Source organism: Hetaerina americana, unplaced genomic scaffold, assembly GCF_022747635.1.
Source record: "Hetaerina americana unplaced genomic scaffold, ioHetAmer1.1.p SCAF_1, whole genome shotgun sequence".
Lineage (NCBI taxonomy): Eukaryota > Metazoa > Arthropoda > Insecta > Odonata > Calopterygidae > Hetaerina > Hetaerina americana.
Genome location: NW_027286069.1, coordinates 99,397,336 through 99,419,541, shown reverse-complemented (window position 1 = coordinate 99,419,541; position 22,206 = coordinate 99,397,336). Strand labels below are relative to the sequence as shown.

General features: G+C 39.4%; 1 protein-coding gene across 1 annotated transcript in view; it reads right to left on the bottom strand.

Moving 5' to 3' along the window:
• Positions 1 to 22,206, bottom strand: part of cac (calcium voltage-gated channel subunit cacophony) — a 365,313-nt gene that overhangs the window by 175,868 nt on the left and 167,239 nt on the right. The gene's annotated exons all lie outside the window — the stretch shown is intronic.

The following is a 22,206-nucleotide window of genomic DNA, read 5'->3' as shown; positions in this document are numbered from 1 at the left end:
GCGAGGCGGAGGGAGGGAGGAGGAGGGAGGAAGGGAGAGTGGAGGGAGGAGGGATGGAAATGCCGGGGGTGTTGGACGACGTGTGTCGAAGACTCCTCGTCGCGTGGGCCAAGGGGACTTGCGATCCCGCAAAGGCCGGCCAATACGTCACGCTCCTTTCCGCCGCCTCACCCCTTTGCTTCCTCCCGCTATCCCGTTTCCCCCTCCCCCTAAAGGAGGATGACCACCCAACCTCCACCGACTACAACAGAGGTTGTGACCCCCACGCGGAGGGATCACTCCAAACTCGCCTGTGACATCGTATTCCGCGAGGTGGCGAAAGAACGGATATAGATATAATGTATGCATTTGACATTATTTTTTTAATATTGCATACGTTTTAATTTTTTACTGCCTTAAGTCCACGTTAGTGCACCTTCCTCATCTCTCCACGTGCTCTATATGGGTATATGTAATGGTGACAGGCAACTCATTCTGTTATGGATTTATTTTCCTATTTCAGTTTTTCGACGGAATTGGACGTGTTTTCGACGGACAAAATTAAGACCCGGGGTATTTCTTTCTCCCTTGAACGGTGACGGGTGGTTTTGTAAATCGACCGCGAGCGAAGGTGCTGAACCCGCGGTGACTTCGGAAGAGTCCGATGAAATTCATAGTTCGTGGGAATGGATTCTTTGAGCTCCGTCGTGTTAATACTGCGGAGGAAGTGGTTGCGCACCATTCTGGTTGATGTACTGAGCTTGTCGCGGCATACATTTCTTCGCTCGAAACGGTCGCTTGCTCCATTACATTCAATCCCAGCGGGCGATAATATTTCCCTAAATTTCATGAGAATTATTAAAAATGACGGAATGAGGATATTTATCGTGCAAAATTCATTTTATGGCGGCATTAATTTTGGATGATAACTCATAAAAGATATGATTTTTCCAAAGGTTTGCTTGAAATAATATTATTAGAGAGAATAATCCAGAATGAAAATCAACTAAGCCTGATGTCATTCCCAAATTTTGGCAAACGAAATATTTTTTATTTAAAAACGTGATAATATTAGTTAATTAGTTCTAGTCTTGACAATAATATTTTATAAATTAATCGTACAAGCCCGTTTTATCATTGACATTGTGGGAATAATAATGCCTTCATGCTTTACGTTAAAACCGAAGCCATTGCATATAATTTTCCAGCGTGTTTTTTATAATGATCGTTTATTTATTTCGCATACAAGCTGATTTACCGAGGAGACAGCCCTAATCCAGATACATGAATTTCTTTCTTGGACTTTCTCTACAATTCTTCCCATTTAATTCTTTTCCTATTATTGTTCTTCAGAGGTTCATCATGTCACATCAAATTAAAGATTCACTCATTCCTTTGCCACAGGTTTTTCAAGAATTTTTTGTACTCCTTCTGTACGGTCTCCGTGTCTTTAAAATTATCTAATCATTTAACTCTTAACCGTATTCTTGGAATATGGCTGGACTTTCCATTCCTCTACCATATACTACTCTAATATTCATTGCCCGAAAACAAAATGCGCCAAATCCAGTCTTTAGGAAATTTTTCTTCAGTTCAAATTGGTTCATGTTAGCAGTAAGATGCGATTCATTGCAGGCGAACTAACACACATTTAATGAAGAAAACTATTAATGCAATCAATAAAAGACAAAAATTATATTTGACTGAATAAATAAATTAGCATTGACCTAAATAAATCTTTTGGCATTTACAGCATTAGAGCATTAAAATAAACATATTCCAACGGGGATAAATGTATAGGTTACCATTAATTGTGAAAAACTTTCTACATCATTGACTGCGTTTATAATGTAAGCCGTAATTATTATTCGGTTTTATTATTTTTTTTAAAAGAATACACTTATTGAATTATAATTTGCTGAGGTCTAAATGAACATTTTATAATTCAAATCTCCTCAGATTTTCTTTCTAAAAACTTTTCATTCTGCAGAATTAATTACAATTCTTGGGTTGAAAATTTAGACTGTTTTCACAGCCCCGATACATTAAAATGAAAAATCCTTTACCATAAATCCTTGCTGTAGGTTAATACGGCCTAATTCTATTACTAATACCAACAATATAGAAGTTAGAAAATCACTGTAAAAGGTAGAACTTCATTTTTCTTACGATTTATGCAAAATCTCTGAATACTGAAAAGCATATCAAGATAATATACGCATTCTAGGAAAAAATAAGAATGATGAACCTAATTAATAACGCACCTTACCTTATTGGGAAACTATCGAGTTATATGATGAAGTAGAGTTATGATTTCGGAATATGATAATGGCTCAGGATGGCTCATTATGACCAATGTTTCAGAACCGACTACAAGATCGAAGGTTAGTAAGTAATTTGGAACGTGTCGTGATTAAAAATGAGTACGGTGAGATAGGCATCGGAATTCTCTCACCCTTAGCAATGTGTGCCATATTTTGGATGCCCATCCAGCATCCGCCCTACCGAAGTACCCACACAGTGTTCAGCAATACACACGTGGAGAGACCTCGGCATTACTGCATAACTTCGGTAACTTAACTCGGGCCCACGAAAGCGAGAGGCCTCGAGCAAGGGAACAAGCTGCCCTCGCTCGCTCCCGAAAATATATCGGGTGATCTAAGGTATCCGTCGACTAAATTCACTCGTTGTCACTCGTGTCTCGACAACCAACCCCCTCCCGGAGCGGTAAGTAAAAACTTCGGTCGTCGCCCCACTACAACGCCCCATCCTCTCCGGCCTCGACTTTCTCGCACCCACTCCGGCCTGCCCCCACTCGAGCGAGCGGACTTTCCCTCTTGGTGGCGCATCGGGCGTCCATCGACCGATGGAGTGGCTCCTCTCTCTCTTTTCCTTCCCCGCGAGAGAGAAAGAGAGAGCGAGAGCCTTTCGCTTCGCCGCCCCGGCTTCGGACTCCGAGGGGCGACAGTGTTCCTTCGACCCGATTCACCCGGAGTCTTCCGCCCTCTCGTCCCGTGCGGAGGCAGACGGGGTGGCGCCCCTACGAGCGAGAGGGTCCTCCTCGGAGTGGCTCCCGTTGGGAGGGTGGCTTCCGCTCACCCCTAGCGAAGGGGGGAGCGGGAGAGCCACCTTTTGTTCGCCCTTTCCCCGCGCGCTTGCCGGTGTTCCCTCTCCCGGCTCTCGATGCGGGACGCGATGGTTTCTCTCACGGAATCTTTTCAACTTTCTCGTCGAGAGGAGAAATAGAGAAAGATAGCAGCTTAGTGACAAACTCAAGTTCGTTCTTATACTCGAGTATAACCTGATACATATCGGCGAAGTTTTTTTGGAGATGGTGTCCGTCTACTCAGAATGGGGCAAAGAAGGAGTTTAAAGGTATGACGCCAACGGTTTTCGTGTCATTTCAATTATTTTTGATCCTTATTATGGAATTATTTTTTCATTCTCTATCGCCTTGAGTTAATTTCTAACAAATTTACAGACTGATTATCCCGATGGAGTAATAGGGGACGTGAATCTTTCAGCTAATTTAATTCATTTTCAGATGATTGGGTCCTATGGTAATTTTAGTTTACATTTTTGTGGATATTTATCCTGTAAATTATTTAAAATTTCAGTTTTTTAATTTTATTTTATGCCAAATTTAGCTATTGATACTGAATAGTACAAGTTTACATCGAGTTCATTCTTAGATAAATACTATACTTCTCAATCTAATCCGTGGGGATCGAGATGGTGCGGCGGCTAACGTACTGGCTTCCCACCCTGAGGGCGCGGGTTCAAATCCCGGCGGTGTTGAATATTTTTCAGAGGCATCTCGATCCCTACTTGAGGTGCTTTGTGGAGGGCACTTTGAGTGAGTACGCCGTCCGTCGGATGGGACGTTAAACTGCGGACCCCTTGTCGCTTTTCGTAAAGAGTAGGCTAATGCCGACGCCGGGTTTCTCTCCACCCTTCATCCTTTCCTATCCATCCCCTATGGCGCAAATGACCTCAGCTGTCGGTCGCCTCCCCTCAAAACTACTAGTACTACTCTAATCCGTTGTGGGCAATATCCAGAGTGAAAAGTGAAAACATTTGTAAACCGAGAGTGGGTTGTGAGCCAAATACCTTAGAATATCCATGGTTTTTGAACTTTCATGTCCCATAATACTATTACCAATTATGGATACATTATTTTAGTTATGATTAGGAGCATTCAATTAAAATAAGATTAAAGATATATCCACCGACACAGTACGTCAAATTGACTTGCTTATTGTTTATGATACAACCAAGAAATAATAATATTATCCTGAATTATATTTGAGGTTAGATTCAATATTAAAATAATTACATTTAGTTTGAGAAGTTCTAGGTTCAACGACACATAAGAGCCAAATCCAATTTAATACCTGTCGCAGATGAGTGCCCCCCTTTTAGAAATTACATTCATGAATAACTATAAAAAAATCGAAATTGCGGCATTGAGTGTTCCAAACACGTTTGTCATCTCGGAGGAGAAATCTCTCGGCACTTTCCTCTCGCAAAATAAACTCGTCATGAGATTTCTAAGGATTAAAAATCAAGGAAAGCAATTTAGTGACGTGAGTGACGAGTTATGGAATTGAATTACTTTATATTCCTACCAAGAGATAGAGACTACCGATGATAGACGGAGTGGTATTCTCCTTCATCCCATCCTCCCTTACCTCGTTTCAACCGCTCTGCAGTTCGCTATTGTAGGGCTTTCCTAAACCAAACCTCAACAATGGCGCCGCATTTTCAGACTTTGGAGTTTGAGGAGCGGTATCCAGCAGAGGTATGTAACAAATGTGCAGTTAAACTCAAAGAGATGAACGACCCTTTCATAAATTCTGAGCCAAAAAATATGATTAAGTCAGGGGAAATAATTTATATCTATCACATGTGTTAACTACTCAGCACAAAGAACAGTTGACTATTTTCTAATGGATACTTAAACCCATAAAATCAAATGTAATGACCATAAAATTTTTCATTTTATGCTTGTTTTGTAATAGCAGGATCCAATGTCTGGGAGAAATTCTATTTGTACGGTAATCTCGAGAGAGAGAGCTCCTCGGGGTAACCAGGCTTTTCTTGATGAAAGGAATCAAGGGTTCTTATAATTCAATTACCACCAGATTGACGGGATGGTACACATAAAATTTTCTAGGCTTACTATTTGAGAAGAATCAGAATATCAATAAACAACTATTCATTTATGTCAATAAAATTCTGACTCCATTACCTAAATAAAACCTTTGGAACATTCAAAAGATTTTAACATCATTATTACTCCTTGGTTCCCCAATAGCTAACTTTTGATTTTTTCAATTTTTAAATTAAGGTCCCTTTGGCTGAAAAATAATTAAATAGTTATATAACCTTAAGGCAATAAAGTTATTGCCTCGAAAAATAATTTCCGAAGAATTTCTTTCTGCAAATTAGTAAATAAAATGTTTTTTAAATGAGCAAATAATCTATTTTTCCAAATGAATTGAAGATTTGCAACATCTCCAAATTTACGGTAGAGTGTTACATGATAGTTAGGTGATGAAATTCAGTAAATATAATATATGCTGCGCATATTAAATGTCTCTTTGAATGCGCGGGAAATATGATCAACCACAGAAAAATCATTTCTTAGACTCTGTGCTATAAGGAAAGGGTATATTTCATAGTAATATATATTCTAAAAATATTTTTCTGACCTTCATCACTTTTTAAAATTAACCGTACCATGAATATCCATAGCAAATTCTTGTTTGTGTAGCCATAGAAATCCTAGAGTCCATTTTAAAGCGCATGAAAGTGATGACCTGTATTCATTATACTTCAGCGAAACAACCCAAGTTCGAAGTATTCTGAAGACACATTACGTCATCCTTCGAGAATATTAAATAATTCGTAATACTGGCTGATTTTGAAAATATATCGTTGTTTTCACGCCTAAAATCGATGGATGATAAAAATTTTGAAGTTAAGTTTGCTGATATGCTAGCAAGGTGCTCACAACAACAGACCTTCTCCTATGATTTACCTTCTCCTCCCATATGGGGACACTATCTTTACTCCTTTTACTCCACTCCTCCTACACCACACCCCCCAAGGGTAAGGTAGCAACCCTCTCTCCGCACCGATAAGCCGCCAGGGCACACGTCACCGGGGGGGGGGGGGTCGGCACCCCCATCGTCCCTAGTATAATTTCTCTCGGAGAAAATCTCGTGACCCCGCGAGCATAAAACTCTGGCCTCGCCTTCCTCTTCCCCACCACGAGTGACACACCTCACCGGACGTGTGGGGGGCGTGGGAGCGAGGGGGCTTAAGAGGAAGGGGGAGTGATGCAGCAAGCGCGGGAGAATAAAATTAGCCACCTTCGCGGGGGGTGGGTGGGTTAATTTTAAGTGGCAAAATGGGGGAGAGTGAGTACAGGGAAGCGAGAGGGGACAAGGGGTGGGGTGGTGGGGAGCGAAGACTCCTCCAGTGCAGTGGCCTTCCGTCACGGAGACCCGTACTCGATTCTTGGATTTTTTCCCCGACTATTCCCCGTTCTTGTCTTACGTTTGGGGCACTTCGGCTGGGTCCAGGGTACCGACCGTCCGTTGGGTTAGGCGCTGACGAGCGTGATCCAATAGCGTGTCTCATGGAGAGTTGGCTGATACCCACGCCTGGCTTTTCACCCCACTCTTACTCTTTCATTTTCTCCACCGCGTTCTAATTAACCGTCTACCCTTAACATGGTGTGAATGACCTCACCGCTTTCTATACCTTCTTTTACGAGGAAGAGAAAGAGGGGAGGGGTAAGATATGGATGAGAATTGGGGAGGAGAGGGTTAAATAATATTTGCGGAGAGATAAAATTTATCACTTTGCCTTTTGCCTTGTGAGTCGTTGAGTTTCAGTTGCAACTCAGTTTAAAATTATTTATTTTACAAGTATGGGAAATCTTATAATTAGTTCAATCAAAACCCATTAAAGATTGGTAAAAATCTGAAGGTTGTTTCATAGTATCCTAATAGGACACCCTATTCCTGTAACCTAGCTGCATGTTATTCGTTGCTGGGCCGTGAGCATATGGATGATTAGGATCATGGTTCGATGGGTACAATACTGGTATATTAACCTAGCACCCACATTCATGCTTCTGTATACTGAAGACCCAAGTTGCTTTTGATGTTTAATACTTGAAAAGGTAATATTCTATGTTTAAGTATGTATTAATTTAATTACAAAAAATATTAGGATATTTATGAAGGATCTCAACTGATATTTACTGTAGCAATATATTAAAATAAAGACAATATATAAAGCAATAGAAAATATTCTAAAATAAAACACTCGAAGAGAGATGAGAACAATTGAGGCAATAAATTGTGAAGTGTAATAAATGAAATATTAAAAGAATTATAATTGCATTGTCTTATAAGAAATATTCACAAAGTAAAGGTGTTCAGAAATATTAAGAATTCTATGCTGTAGTATATTACCTCTAATTTATTTTTGGCGCCAATAAAATTGGGTCGTTAATATTGTAGTCGTCACGAAATGTTCTTTCAGCTGAGAAAGAAAATGAAGGTCTCAAGTGCAAACCTATTTTTACCATAAATATGAGGGCGTATCACAATTTGGAAGGATTGCGATTATCACTAATTGAATTGAAATTGCTAGGGATGAACTAGTTATTGTCGCGGAGAAAAGAGAAATAATGGAGCAGGGTTTTCGTGTGGCAGGAGTTCTTCCTCGTCACCGGAAACTTTACATGCGATGCCAGATCAAGAAAATACCCGACTTTGAGGATTGGACGAGTTTTTTTCACTTTACACTCCCGTTTGAATAAGTCTGGAATCTTTGGATGTGTACATTATTTTAACAAACTCTAAACTAAAAAATACAGATTCACTAATTGTTGTAATAAATCACAATAGTTGTAACTCATAAAGAAATTCACATTTTTATCATTTCTGCAGTCCTAACTCAAGCAAAACGTCTGACCCAAATGTATGGCAAACGCTTTCGAATGTAGAGCACTTATGGAAATATCATCGGTAGAAACAATACGAATAATTTAAACTTTTAAATGTCCAAATTTATTTTTTGTCTCATTAGAAGTTACGTATTTAAATCAAATTCCTCTATCATTATGAATTTAAACCAAAATGTCTTGCTTAATTGAAAGCATAGTCAGGGTCACGGAGATTAAATGAAATAAATATTACATAGAGCGAAACCTTTCCGACGACTACTCAAAATAGCTGGTATAGAGAAGGCGAGTACTACTTGTAAAACCGAAATAGATGCAAAATACAGTATTAGCGTCCAATATGATGTTTTTTACACGCATTTCCCACCTTGCTTCTTCCAAATACGCTGAGACGTTTTTGTAAAACAATAATATTGGATTACTATGATAATACGACTATGTTCCGCGGATTTCAAGGGTGTGCACAAGCATACCAATCAAATTAAGTGCGGCAATAAATTTCCGTAAGTTTCTAAAATCTTTGAGATAATTTATATTGAATAAATGTTTCGTTTATAAATGCCATTCATTGAAATTGTGGATTACCTGTGTTTAATTTTTACGTAGTCTTTCAGACATTTGATTTTCAACATGTTCATGATTATGCATGATTAATTTATATCAGTGACTGCTAAATTCATTCTCTTCCGTCTGGCTATTTTACCATTCACTAAAGAAATAAAATGAGAATTGATCCTAGTTAGTTCATCTAGCATAAAAATATTGTAATTTGGACGTTAACTCATATTTGAGATATTGATACTACAAAAAAGCGTCAAAATCGTATTACGCTCTATTTACCGACGAAAGTTTTTTTTTCTAAAAGTCAAAGATATGACATAAACTAGGCTTCTACCAATTAGGTTCTCCACCTTTCAAGTTAAGAGGTAACAGACACTGCCAAATTTTGTCGCTCGTCGCTTTCAACACGCAATGCGGTGTTTACGATAGCAATGCGATAAGAACGGACGCCAATTCACTTCACATCCAACATATTTGACGCTTGGGGTCCATTTCTCATAGCCACAGTCCAGTCTATAAGTTCTCTAAAATCAATCATTATTTACATACACTTAAAATATCCTAAAGCAAAAGTTATCTGACTTCATATACGTTGGCAGATTCATTGTCTTCAAAAAGCTCGACTTGGGAAAAATGCAAGAACTTTGAAATTGACTTAAACTGTTCAGAACTATTCTCTTTTTAAAGTCACTAGTTCAAATATCGACCACATGTCAAAATGAAAACCAGCGAATGAAAGTGAGGCGGATGATTCTAGTGTCGGGCGTCGCTCATCAGAGATCATCCCGACGTTTTCAAATACCCGCCGTTGGAGTCACTCCCACCTCACGCCACTCTCATCCGCGTATTCCTCGACGTACCGGGAGGCTCTTCATCCCCTCCCGCCAATGAACTCTCTTTCCCTGTCGGGGCCTTAAGGGAGGCGGGAGTCGGGCGGAAGAGGGTTGTGAGGGAGGGAGGAAGGCGGGGAGTTGACGAGTGGGGCGTGGGTGGGGAGAGAGGGCGAGGGAGGGGCTTCCAGCGGTTTTGCCTGCGGTTATTTTAAGGCTCACGAGGGCTCCCTTGAGCCGAGAAGGACTTTGTCTTGTACGTCTTCTTTCCACGAAGAACGATTCGGGAGATCGGATTTGGGTGGAAGATGAAAGCTTTGACGCCGCCTATGGATCGAAGGGCTCCCTCTCACTCGGAGGGATGGAAAACCCTACGGTTGGATCGAAAGTCGCTTTGTTTCCTCCCCAGCCGTCCCTGCTCTTGCAGCTGACGAGAGTGACAGGCGGAGAAGGGAGCTTAAATGGAGACTTACGTGCAGTAGTGATTGAAAGTAAAAATATACCAGCGCTGAGGAAGTATTAGAGGTGATTCTTAAGTGCTTTGAGATCACCTTACTCGCTAAATAGTAAAGGTCCGAAAATCATTTTCCAAATACACGGAGTCCAGTCCAGTTTTAAAGCCCTTGGGATTGAGGTGGGGTAAAAATTGTAGTGGAAGGTGGAAAAGCGGCAGAACTAATTTGGTGATGATATTATTGGGGGTGTCTCTGATATTCAGTTGGGTATCAAATATTAGCGATTTAAAAAGAACGTATAGTATTCAAGGAATTTATATTAATTATTTAATTTAATAATTTATAATGATGTTATACCATAACGAAACCTAGGTCGTAAATATAGGTTTTTTATGTGGAACAGCCAAGTTTAATTTTAAGTTCAATTTAAAAAGAGTTTTATATTGACCGGTATTGGTTCACTCCATTTCTTAGGAATTAGAAATCTGTAAAATTTTGAGTGAGAAGCGTAACTGGCTCCGATGGGTCAAAAATTGTGTCAGCAAACTGAATAAAAATTGCGATTTTTCCTCTCGCGATCTTAATTTTCTCTCGCGATCACTGCTCATAAAATTGAAGCTGTAATTTATATAGATTAAAGAGATAAAAGGACAGAAATAAAATTTGCTTTGCAATGTTAAGTATCATACGTGTATGCTCAAAGAAGAGAAACATTCTTTGCTAGCGTCAAACAGAAAGTGCTTCCACGAGAGCGAAGTACGAGCCATCTCCACTGATTAGTTCGAGCAAGAGGATTGGTTTACCGAAAATAGTTTGCAAACTGTCAAGAAATAGCAAGATGAAAAAATATAACTAACAAGAAAGCATCGAATAAAAAGAGGAATAAATTAGCAACTAAGATTCTTCATTAATTTAAACAGCATGTTGAAAGTCATGCATTGGTGAATAAATATTTTTAAAAAATCAGGCGAAAATAAATCAGTCAAAAAATCTTTCAAAGATTAATTACACTTCAATAAAGATGATACTGAAATTGCGAAAAATTGAATAAGTTTCAAAAACAAAAGAAAGCAATTTGGACGATTTGCAAGGCACGATCAGAATCTTATCATGATTTTAAGCACCCGTGACTTCGGGATCAGATTTTGGTGGTTTCTCAGTACAAACGGAATTAAAGTATAACAATCATATATTAAATTTATTTAGAATGACTCAGCATGCTAACACAATATTAGTTCATGTTTGTAATTTATACTAACGTATTTACTTATTATTCAGATCTAAACGATGACACCTATTTTTGAGTAGCGTTTAAATCTTTTATGGAAAAAAATTATATCTCTATTCTTCAATAATGCATTTCTTTTACCATATGTTAACAGATTGACCTAATGAGTAATTAAAATATTTTCATTGGATAACTCTTCAATAAATACAGGTAAATTCAAAAGCCTCGTATATTAAATCGAAGTTTTTATCGTAGTTGTACAAACCATGGACGCGAATATAGAATTGCTCACTGTTATTGTCCTAACGACTAATCCCAGCAACAGTTTTACAATGGAATAATGCCTGGGACTATTCATTCTATTGAGTCTACATAAATGGTCCGGTGTTAGTAAGGATAAGATTAAGAATGGAGAAAGACCCGAAATAGTCAATAGAATAATTTCAGTGAAATATAGTATGGGCTGGATTCCGCCGTTTAAGGTTCTATACCCTGGACGAATTATTGCACTTGTATAATCTTTTCGCGGCTACCAAATAGGGGTTCGAATAGTGTTGGAATAACATTGCGTTAGCCACCGCATATTCAGGTAGGACCGCCAATTTACAATGAGCACAAATATGGTTCCTTAGAACTGTGTGTGACGTTCATTAGGGATGTGTACGACGTAGCGTGAGAGTACTGGGTTTAGAGTGGTGAAACAAGTCTCGGATCTTGACTGTGGAAATTTCTCGGGAACAACGAAACAACAAATTATAAGTCGATAAATTAAAACGATCCACAGTGAAATAAATTTAGGGTGTACGCGTCAAATACCTTGAAGGTATTTTATCCTGATCTCTGTCGCACCGAGGGCCTCGCGTTCGTCATTGGAGGGCGTGGGTGAGCGGGTGGGGGCGGGAGGACGACTGGCGTCGTGGGGTACGAAAAGGGTGGGAGCTCAGGGGGGCAACGGGGCGAGGAGGAGGAATATGTGTGTCTATTAGTAGTCACGCGACCTCTCCCCGTTTACTCATTTCATTCATGCATCGGAAGCGGGCCCCCAGGCACCTCGCACCACGGGCGCCATACACATGCAATGCCACGCGCCTGCTTTCGGGGTTCGATTGGCGCACTCGGCCCGATTCGGACGCGTGCTCCGTTGCCCGCAAACGCTTCGCGTGCAATTACTTCTGACCTTGAGGTCAACGGTGCTACCGATTTTCTAGAAGATTTACTCGTGCGTAAATGTTTTCTTTCATTACGGGTCCTGGATCTTGTTCTGTGTCAGTAAACTTTACCTTCACAAAATACTTAAATCCCGTTTAAAAGATGAGAGATTTCAGTATACTGTATCCATACTTACCTGCAATTTATTGTGCACCACTCTTTCCTTTCATTGAAACAATTATGATTTCGGCATATTTAGCTTTGAAGGTACATATATATACATATATATACATACATATATATACATACATATATATACATAAATATATACATATATATATATGTATATATATATATATATATATATATATATATATATATATATATATATATATATATATATATGTGTGTGTGTGTGTGTGTGTGTGTGTGTGTGTATATATATACATATATGAATGCCAGAAAGTGCTGTTCTTGGATATAGAAGAACCCCGGGGCAAGTTTTTGGTAACCTAGACTTTGGTGGCTTCACAAAATATCATTTTGATTTGAATCGAATTAAAAAAATATGGAGGTGCTGAGATCACATTGAAGTAGCTATTGATAATACTTTTATTTTAAAATCTCTTATAATGATGCATAAAAATTTTGTCAAAAGAACGAACTCAACATATTTTCATTTAGAATGAAACGAGTCCATTCCAACCCTCATCATGAAAACCTATCACTTTTCGTCAAAATTCTGAACGAACGAACTTCTTTATTTCAAAAATGGGAAATATTGTTTATGACTCCATGAAAGCATCCATCTTGACCAAGAAGCACTTTTTATTTGTTTGGAGAGTGTGTAACGATAGCTTTTGACCAGTGTAGGGGTATCGAGGAATTAATTAGAAATTATTCGAAATTCCAGAGAAATAAGTTTCAAATCCTCTAAATATAGAAAATAAAGGAAATAATTAGAAAAAATCCAGATATTTTAAAAATTAACGAGCTTATTAAAACGACAAGTATGCATAGAAGTATGCAGAAAGGAGGAGACCTTCATGTATGAGTGTATTATTACGGTTATAAACAATATAACGAGAAAATTGATATAGGAAAATAAAAGTATATTAAAGTAATATAAAAGTTTACATAATTATTATTTATATATGTTATCACATTATTATAATACAGTATCATTAAAAATTAAATATCAAACATACTGTTTAAGGAAACATTTTTCAACAAAAGTAATAAACCTAAAGAAAAGTAGCCAATGTCGCTAGATATTTAAATACAATTTTTCAATGCTATCTAAAGAATGATTGGTCATTTACTGTTTAATGAGATGATTCAACATTCTTTGATTTATGTGGGAATATAACTAACAATTCTGTTTCAAGATATTCACTTTTAAAGGCTTGGAAACTTCATGAATATGCATAAATATTAGTTAGGAGTTCAAAACGCTCTTAACGAAGCACTACCAGTTCTAAAATTTTTCTTTGGGGTGACCTAAAAGAAGAATATAATTGTAACTCAACCAACGCTCCTTATCTGGTTATTATGTTCTTTACTATCTATTTAATAATTTTATTAATATGTGCATCGGGACTTGGCTTCAGAAAAATGTTTAATAAGTATGAAAACAAATTGCTACCAGTAACATTTTTAATACATATTCCTCCATTTATACTAACTGAATATCTAAAATTGGCCGTTATAGGAAGTTTATCTTGATCTTAAACAACAGAAATATTTGGTGTCCACTTCATGGCTAAGCTAAAAATTTTGTTTGAACTGTATTAACACACCTCTTGGCTAGCCTATCTTAACACGATATCTATACTTATTTTCCACATGAATTTTAATATATCTTATGTATTTTTCTGTCACCTATACCACTTTCAATCACAGTTTAACACTCTTTCCGACTTATTGTGCTGAACAAATTTGCATAATATGATTTATGAATAACTCATAGGAATGAAATAAAAGATTAAAAATAAATTATTTACTCCTGCTCCTTGCTGATAAAATTACCGAATCCTTTGGTCAAAATAAAAGGGTAAATACTTCGTAACACCTCTATTTAAGTTGATCACCAAATTTGTTTGCTATCGATCCGGGACAATATTTATAACTTTTTTAACTACTTCATGAGCTTTGATTTCAGCAGATTTCTTGATAAATTATGTTCCACCCGCCTGACGAACATTTAAGTCAAATATCTGTGTGCCTAATTAAAATAAAGTATCGAAAAGTAAACAAGGTTCCCTTCAGGTAAGCGTGAAATCGCCGACGGTAAGTGCATATGCAGAATAAACATATAGAGATGAGGATAAAAACGGGACGTGGGAATAAATGCAAGTCGGGAGCAAGGGAAAAGGGGTGGCGGGGAGGGAGCAGATCGATGTTTTGGAGGCGTGGATTGGACTCGGGGCATTAAATGGCGTATAAATAGGGTTTACAGTCGTCGAGGCAACGGTGATAACGGTGGCTCCCTTGGATTGGAGTTTCTGCGATTTGGTAGATGACTGGACCGTATAATTTTCCCTAATTAAGGTAATAAAGTATTCAGCATAAGATATTATGGAACCTCGATTACTTCCTTCTTCTTCACTTACGATGCAACCGACTAAGTGCTTGCTAAGTGGCGTTTCGTACTCATTTATTAAAATTACGTGAACGGTATAGTGCATTTGTTATTTTGAGCACTTGAGAGATGATAATTATTTGGAATTTTCCCCTTCATGTACTTACAAAAAAATACTCTAATAGATCATTTTTTTCCGTTGCTCATAATCGCTTTAATTTCGTTAAAACGACGTTAAAAATATATAACGGCTTGAAAGTAATAACGTAATTTAGATAGGAAATGCGTCTGTTATGCGTGCCACTTCTGCCACCCACGATGGTATGACAGATTATTGCAAAATTAGAACGCAAAACAAGGCTAATTTTCTCAAAGCGAGTTTTTTTATTGGGAAAACGGTAGATTATCTATCTCAAGAAAAGAACAACTTTAATTGTTCACAGTAACAACATATTAGTTAATGCATTTTTGGCTTGCATTGCGTGCTATTTTTGTTTTTTATTCAGTTAATGTAATTAGGTCAGAAATTGAACAACATACTCAGGAAAAAGATTATAGTGGTTGAGAGACAAAATGAACAAATATTGAGAGGCATTTACACGTTAGAAGTTTTCTTCAGAGAAAATTATCATCGGCAAAAAATTGTAAATATCGACTGATTAGAGCTCCGCCAGTTTGAAGAATTTTGTCCTAAGGTGTTTATGTCATTCACTAAGCTCTTACAAACATGAAAATTACTCGGAATGACGGTAGCGGCATCTAAAATGATAATCACACACGTTTGAATACCAGAAAAATGGGATTAAAATTTTCAAAGATATTATAAGCACTGCATCCTAAATATTAGAGAGAGAATTTAGCTGGTCGGCGTATTTTATGACTAAAAGCATACATAATTATCGGCACATCTCATTATGATCATTATTATCATATGCATTGGGGATCATAGAACGATATACGTTGTAAGATATTTTTATGAATGACCAATTAGAAGTGTTTAACTAAAGAATCACCGCAGCAAAGAAAGTGATTATGTTAAGAATGTTATATTTGTTCTAAAAATGATTAAAATATTAAGTTGTCCTCCGAGCCTCAAAAATTAACATAGTTACGTGTTGCTTGATTTTAAACAGGTATCTAAATTTTTATTTATGAGTACTAATGAATGGTGTAGGCTTAAGAATAAGCTGAAAACTAATAGTTTATAAATACGTTGTAAAACACTGGAAAAAGATCGTTGAGGTGGAGATTTGATCTCTGGTTGACTATCTCGAAAACCTGTGAATCTTGAATTACGCATTGAGGAGTCATCAGACGTGTTTATTCATCGTAATCTTTATTTTAAAAGGCCTTATTCAACAGTGGGCAAATTGACATGCATTTACAATTATTATCTGTAGCTAAGTTATAATTAAGGATATACCAAAATGTAAATTATAAATAAATGTACTGTTGGACGAATCCCGGAACATATTATGGAAGAGTAAGAAGTTGACTACCATAGAGAAAATTACTCAACATTAGCATCCAAAGTTCAGTTCACCACATGACATACATTTGAAAATACGTCACAATTCAACTTCTGCATCGGCGATTGAGGGTCAAACGAACGAATAGATTCCCGATGAAATGATAAATACTTGAACACGTAACCCAGTTCTTACGCACATGAGCGGGTCAAACGGTTTTCGTTTAGCCACATTCGACCATGAATGATAGCCGGCAATGGCGGCACTGCAAAATGTGTCACATCGAAAATTTTCTGTCGCCGAGCCAACGCGGAGCGGAAAAACCCTCCTCGGTCGAACCTCCCGAGCTGACGGAGCCGAAAACCCATCCATTCCACGGAAAACTTCCGGGAACGAAAACACTTTTAAGGCACCATGCTCTTCCGTCATGGACAGATTTTGACCCCGGCTCGAAATAACGTAAATAGTAAGGTCCTCTCCTCTGCGAAGCGGGATGGAGAGGTGGACGTAGGGGGTGGGTGGGGGTGAGAGAGGGGAGACGAAGGGGTGGGTGGGAAGGGAGGAGGGACTGTGGTATAGAGAAAGAAGGGGAGCGCTCAAGGGAGTGCTCGGGCCCTCTTCGCGGAGCTAAAGAGTGTATATAGTATATTTCTTTTCTTTTTTTGCAGCAGACACCGCTGCAGTCGAGAGGGTACGGAGGGGGCATCGTAGAGGAAAAGGTAGCACGGGGGGTAAGGGAGGGCTGTGCCGTCCGAGAAGAGAGTCCCCAGGCTCGCGAGGGGGAGAGGGTGGAGGAAAAAAATGGGGATTATTAAGAAACCAAGGGGTGGCGTGAAGGTGCGAGAGAGGGACGGGGGAGGCAGTGTCGGTCGGAGGGAAGGGTCGAAAGGCTGAGGGGGAAGGGTGGCGGGGGGCAGAGGGGAGCGGCGGCGAGTTTTCGGGGGGAAGGGGCGGTTTTACTAGGTCACAGACCGCTGTCTCTACGCCAGCAGTATTGATCAGCGGGCGAAAGGGGGCGGCGGGAGCGGGGAGGGAAGGGAGGGTGTGGATCGAGGCGGAAGGGAGGGGGGTGGCAGACGAGAGAGAGAGAGCGCGCGAGAGGGTGGGCAGGAGAAGGGTGGGGGGAGAGGTGCGGGTGACTCGTTCGTCGGGAGAAGAGTGCACGTGAACGAGAAATAGGCCGTTGAGGAGGAGTAAGAGGGGGATGCACGGAGGGAAGCGGGCAAGGGGTAGGGGGCCGGGGCGAAAAGGGAGAAGAAGTGAAGGGACGGGAGGAAACGCTTGGGAAACTGGGGCGAGTTGGTTACTTTGCAGGGACGTGCTGGTTAGCTGCTGCAAGGAGTGAGGGAGGGAGGGAGAGAGGGTGGGTGGGAGGAGGAGGGGGGTAGAGAAGAGTAGAGGGTGGTCATAAAGGGGTTCGGGGGCAAAGGTGGTCGAGGAGGGATTGGAGGTGGGGGTTGGAGCGGAGGAAGAGGGGACGGGAGCGGAATATGAGGGTTTCTTTTTCTGAAGGGGTCGAGCGTGAGTTTTGGGGGAAAGGAGGAGCGGAAATGAGAATGGGGAGAAGGCGATAACGAGGGGAATATCAGAAGCTGGAGGAAGGAGAAATGGGGCGGGAGGAAGGAGTCTCGGGCTAAGTATATTTCGGGAGAATTCTCACCCTGATGCCCCTTGATGGTCGGGCGTCTGGCCCACAGGGGGCGGCGCATTGCGAGTTGAGATGGGAAATAACGGAGATATTAAATCAGTTTTGCATTTACGACCCAGCTTCCGACATAATTGTGCCATCGAAACATTTAACTTAGCATTTTATCACAGTCGGGATTTTGTAATGGCATATTTACTACTATTTGCGGACCTGCTTGCCGTGCAAATCAAAATTAGAAATGATAAATGCAATGTGTCCTGAATTTAAGGTCTTTTACACACTTGTGGCGGGCATTGAAGCCTCGAAGTGCGATAAACGACGCGAGTTTATTTAAATTAAATATTTGGAGTACCAAAAACCACACGTTTCGCATAACGTGCAGAGAATTTTGATTAAAAAAACCTATACTCATGCCTTTGTAATATTGTTTAATTTTTATAAAAAATATTAATTATTAATTTGAAGAGAATTGGTTGCTTTTGTCTTCCCAATTGCTTTTGTCTCCCCAATATAACCATCTTGGGAGTGATATGAAAAAGGTTTTGGATATTTTGAGCATTTTTAAGTAAATCTGACAATTTATGAGACACTCTTGGTTATATTTGAGCAATATAGCCGTTGAAGCGAGTAATATACTTTTGCAATGATGTGAAGGTTATTGATTATGTCATATGATTTTGTTTTTTCCAATGAGAAGGATAAGGTAATAAATCAAACGTTTGGGTTTTTTAATAATAAGTCATTGCCTATTTCTTCTGGTAAATATAATTTTTCACTAATGCGTGGAACCAATTGATGCCATCCACCAATATCATCTCAATGCCACCACTTCCTCCTGACTTCGCACGCTTTTCATTTGTTTTCCCGGCGACCCCCGTGCCGCGCGTCGGTTCGCTCTCCGCTTCCCGAAGCCTTTCGTTTGAAAGAATGAAAGCAGAGCACGGAGCGGCGTCAACGTTGTTTCATTTTATCTCCCATCACATAGTCGCCTCTATTCTCTAACGTCTCTCGTTTCGCCGAGTACAAACCTCAAGATGCACGCATTTTTGGTTTTCTTAAAAGCGTGGCATTAATAACTCGTTCTGGAAAAAAGTTTTGTTTCAAGAAGGGAAGGGAGAAGACTAGGCAGAATATGCAAGAGTATGCGAGTGGCCTACTATGAAGATTCTTTATTCAACTGAGGAATCTAAGTAAAAACATTTAAGTGGTAGAAACACGCGATTTGCGGTGCTCTGCCTGAGCAAATCAAAAAGATGTATCCCACTTATACTTCCTCGTGAGCTCCCTTAGTTGCCCTGAAAGTTTTCTTGGTGATACTCAATTTAAAAACGCATCCGCTGAAATGGAACGAATTATATTCGCAATTTTTCCAAGAAGTTAAAGAGACAATTCCTTTCTTTGTGGGATAAAAAATATTCCCAGGGCTGTTCTACAGCATGTTTTATTATGATTTGACCGAGTTTTCTGGACAGTCAAAGTGCTGTAAACTTTTTGGAAAGTATACTCTAAATAACGATTTATTCCACCTTCCGTGGCACTAACATGCAATTATTTCATAGTTGGGCGGATTCATGCGAGCATCTTTAATTTTACCCAAAAAATTAGGGTTGCCATATTATGATAAAAATAAAGAAAACTGTCCTCAGTCTTGACTTTTTTCAATCATCGGATTAAAAAATTATGTAAAATTTGCATTAAATGGGAATATTAAAATATTCATATCCAACATTTGCGGTTATTGTAGAACAATTTCCTTAACAATCAAAATAATTGTTTCTTATGAGAACATTAAAACAATTTGATATATGTAAGGTTTAAAAAATATTTTTTTAAAGATAATATTACTTCAACGAATATGTGACCAATAAAACTTAAAAACCTTAGCGTAAAAAATGTGTGAAATGTTTTTAAAAACGTAAAAATGAACACATTTTTAAGCTTCCAAAGATAATACAGATTTTCGATCCATAAATGCATTTATTTAGTACAAATACCCATTTAATTCCGAATTTAACAGCTCTGTGTCTCAAAAAAATCATTTAAATAAATCAGTAAATACGAAACAGATTTGATTTCGTTTCAAAAGAGATAACCTGCATAGTGGCAAAGGAGTGGCTCTTGATTTACAGTAATAAAAACTAAAATATTTATGCTGAGTTATAATCCACGTACTTGTACTATATGTCCTCAGAAGAGAGTAGGTATGGGGAAGGAAATTGACTGAGAATAGTCGGAAATAATGACATGCAAGGTGCTCCGACGGATAACGCCCTCTTACACGAATTTTTTACTATTCAATAATAGTTTTTGTATTAAATTCATACTCCATCAGGAACTCGGACTCTCACACTTTCGATAACTTTATTAATCACCGGAGTAATATAAAAAATATGTACTCTGAAAAACACACTCGTTTTAAAAGTGGTCTGGGTTGAATATAATGTATTTCAACATATCTATCGTATTTTCCTCTTTTTATGCCCTTCTGCTTGAGTTATAATTGCCAAAAGCAGATTTATGAATATCCTCAAAAGATCAATTCAAGGTAACCTATCGAATTTGACCAAATAAATGTAAACTAATTTGGACCAGAATATGAAAACACACTTCTATGAACATCGGAAATTATCATTTGCAGTATTTCAGTGCACATATCCGGTAAATTATATTTTCGCTACAGTTAATAATTAAGAACCTGAAATCAGCACTCAGGAATGTGCTGCTTAGACATTGAAATTCCTGTCAAGATTAAGGACACCGCTTTCGTTGGGGGCATCCATTTCCCTCCTCGGAAAACCTACGACGTAAAACAAACCCTTGGCCAGTGAATGTGAAGCGGCCAAACCTAAAGAGGGCCTCGGCGGGAATAAAAATATTGAGTTCGTGGGTACACGTGAAATTTCCCCCCTCCATCTCCCGTAAACCTCACAACGTCCCCGAAAACGCCCGCGCGCCTCCGCGCGTAGCTTTTGAAGGGACGCGACCGTCCGTCAGCCAGGGGAGGGAAGAGATATTTTTGTTACTTTCCATCGAGTCAGTTCATTTTTTTTTCGGGAAACGGGAGGAAGAGTAACGGAGTGAGGGGGGCTGGGAACTTTCGAAACTGTGGGGAAATATCGCAAAAGATTTGGGATGACTGCCTAATACACTGCAGGATACCAAAAAGGCGTGCGGCAGAGGGTCCAGCCATATCAGGATGGCATAGAACGCTAAGTCAACTGCCGTAACTCGAAAACACTGGCTGTTTCGAAATTTTTCATCATACATGGAAATGAACAATTAAAAGTGAGAAATTCTTGGAGAGGAGACCGATACCTCGAGAAATCATGAAAGAATACAAACTAGCTTACGTCGAAAATCTTCTCGTATGCTAAGCTAAAACCTGGCAACCGGGGTGTGGGAGGGCGGAGGAGGCGAGGAGGGGAAAGGGTGTGGGAAGGGGGGAGGGAATGGGTGGAGCGAAAGATTTACGTTGCGGCGCCGAGGATCGGAAAGGGTTTTTGGCGACGCCTGAGAGGGGACCGGGAAAGGCAGTGAGAGAGGGAGGGAGGAGGTTGGGGGGGGTAGACTGGGAGACTGGGTCTCTTTCTCCCTCCCGCTCATCTCCCCTCTCACCCTCCCCGCACCCACTTCATCTGCTGGTGACGCATGGACGCTGGATTATTTTCGGGGGGGGGGGGGGCTGGGTGGGGGGGGATGGCGACTGGCGTCGGGGGTAGAATGCTTGGCGACCGGCGTTTAATTTATAACGCCCCCTTGCGTCCCTCCCCCTACCATCACCCCCTACCACGGCGGAACGATAGCGGCTCGTATTGACTGAATAAGGATGATAGCGGGAAGAATGTTATTTTCGGCTCTCAAGCGGCGCCACACAATATAAAGGTGGAAAAAAAAGAGCGGCGTGGTGAACCACACCCAATCAAAAGAAGAAACTGGGCATACACTTGACTAAATTCAGCCAAGCAATTTTTTTGTCACGCATTTCGGCATGGGAAATATAAAATGCCAAGTCGAACTCATCCACGCAATGCTTTCCCAATTACTTTTCTAATAATTTCAAAGAACACTATATTGATACTCAATGTTAAAATAGTGGAAGTGATGGGACTGAGAAAATGGATATTTTTTAAGAATTTAAAAGAAAATAAACAATATAATGCCTACTATTCTCTATGGTCGAAAATCCTAACAAGTGAGCATATTGTGAACACATGTATTGGATGCAAAATTGATTAAAAAGTAATGCATTATCTAACGTATACGTACCTACCTATTTGCGATGATGGAATGAATTATCTTATTCCTATTACTTCATTTTATGT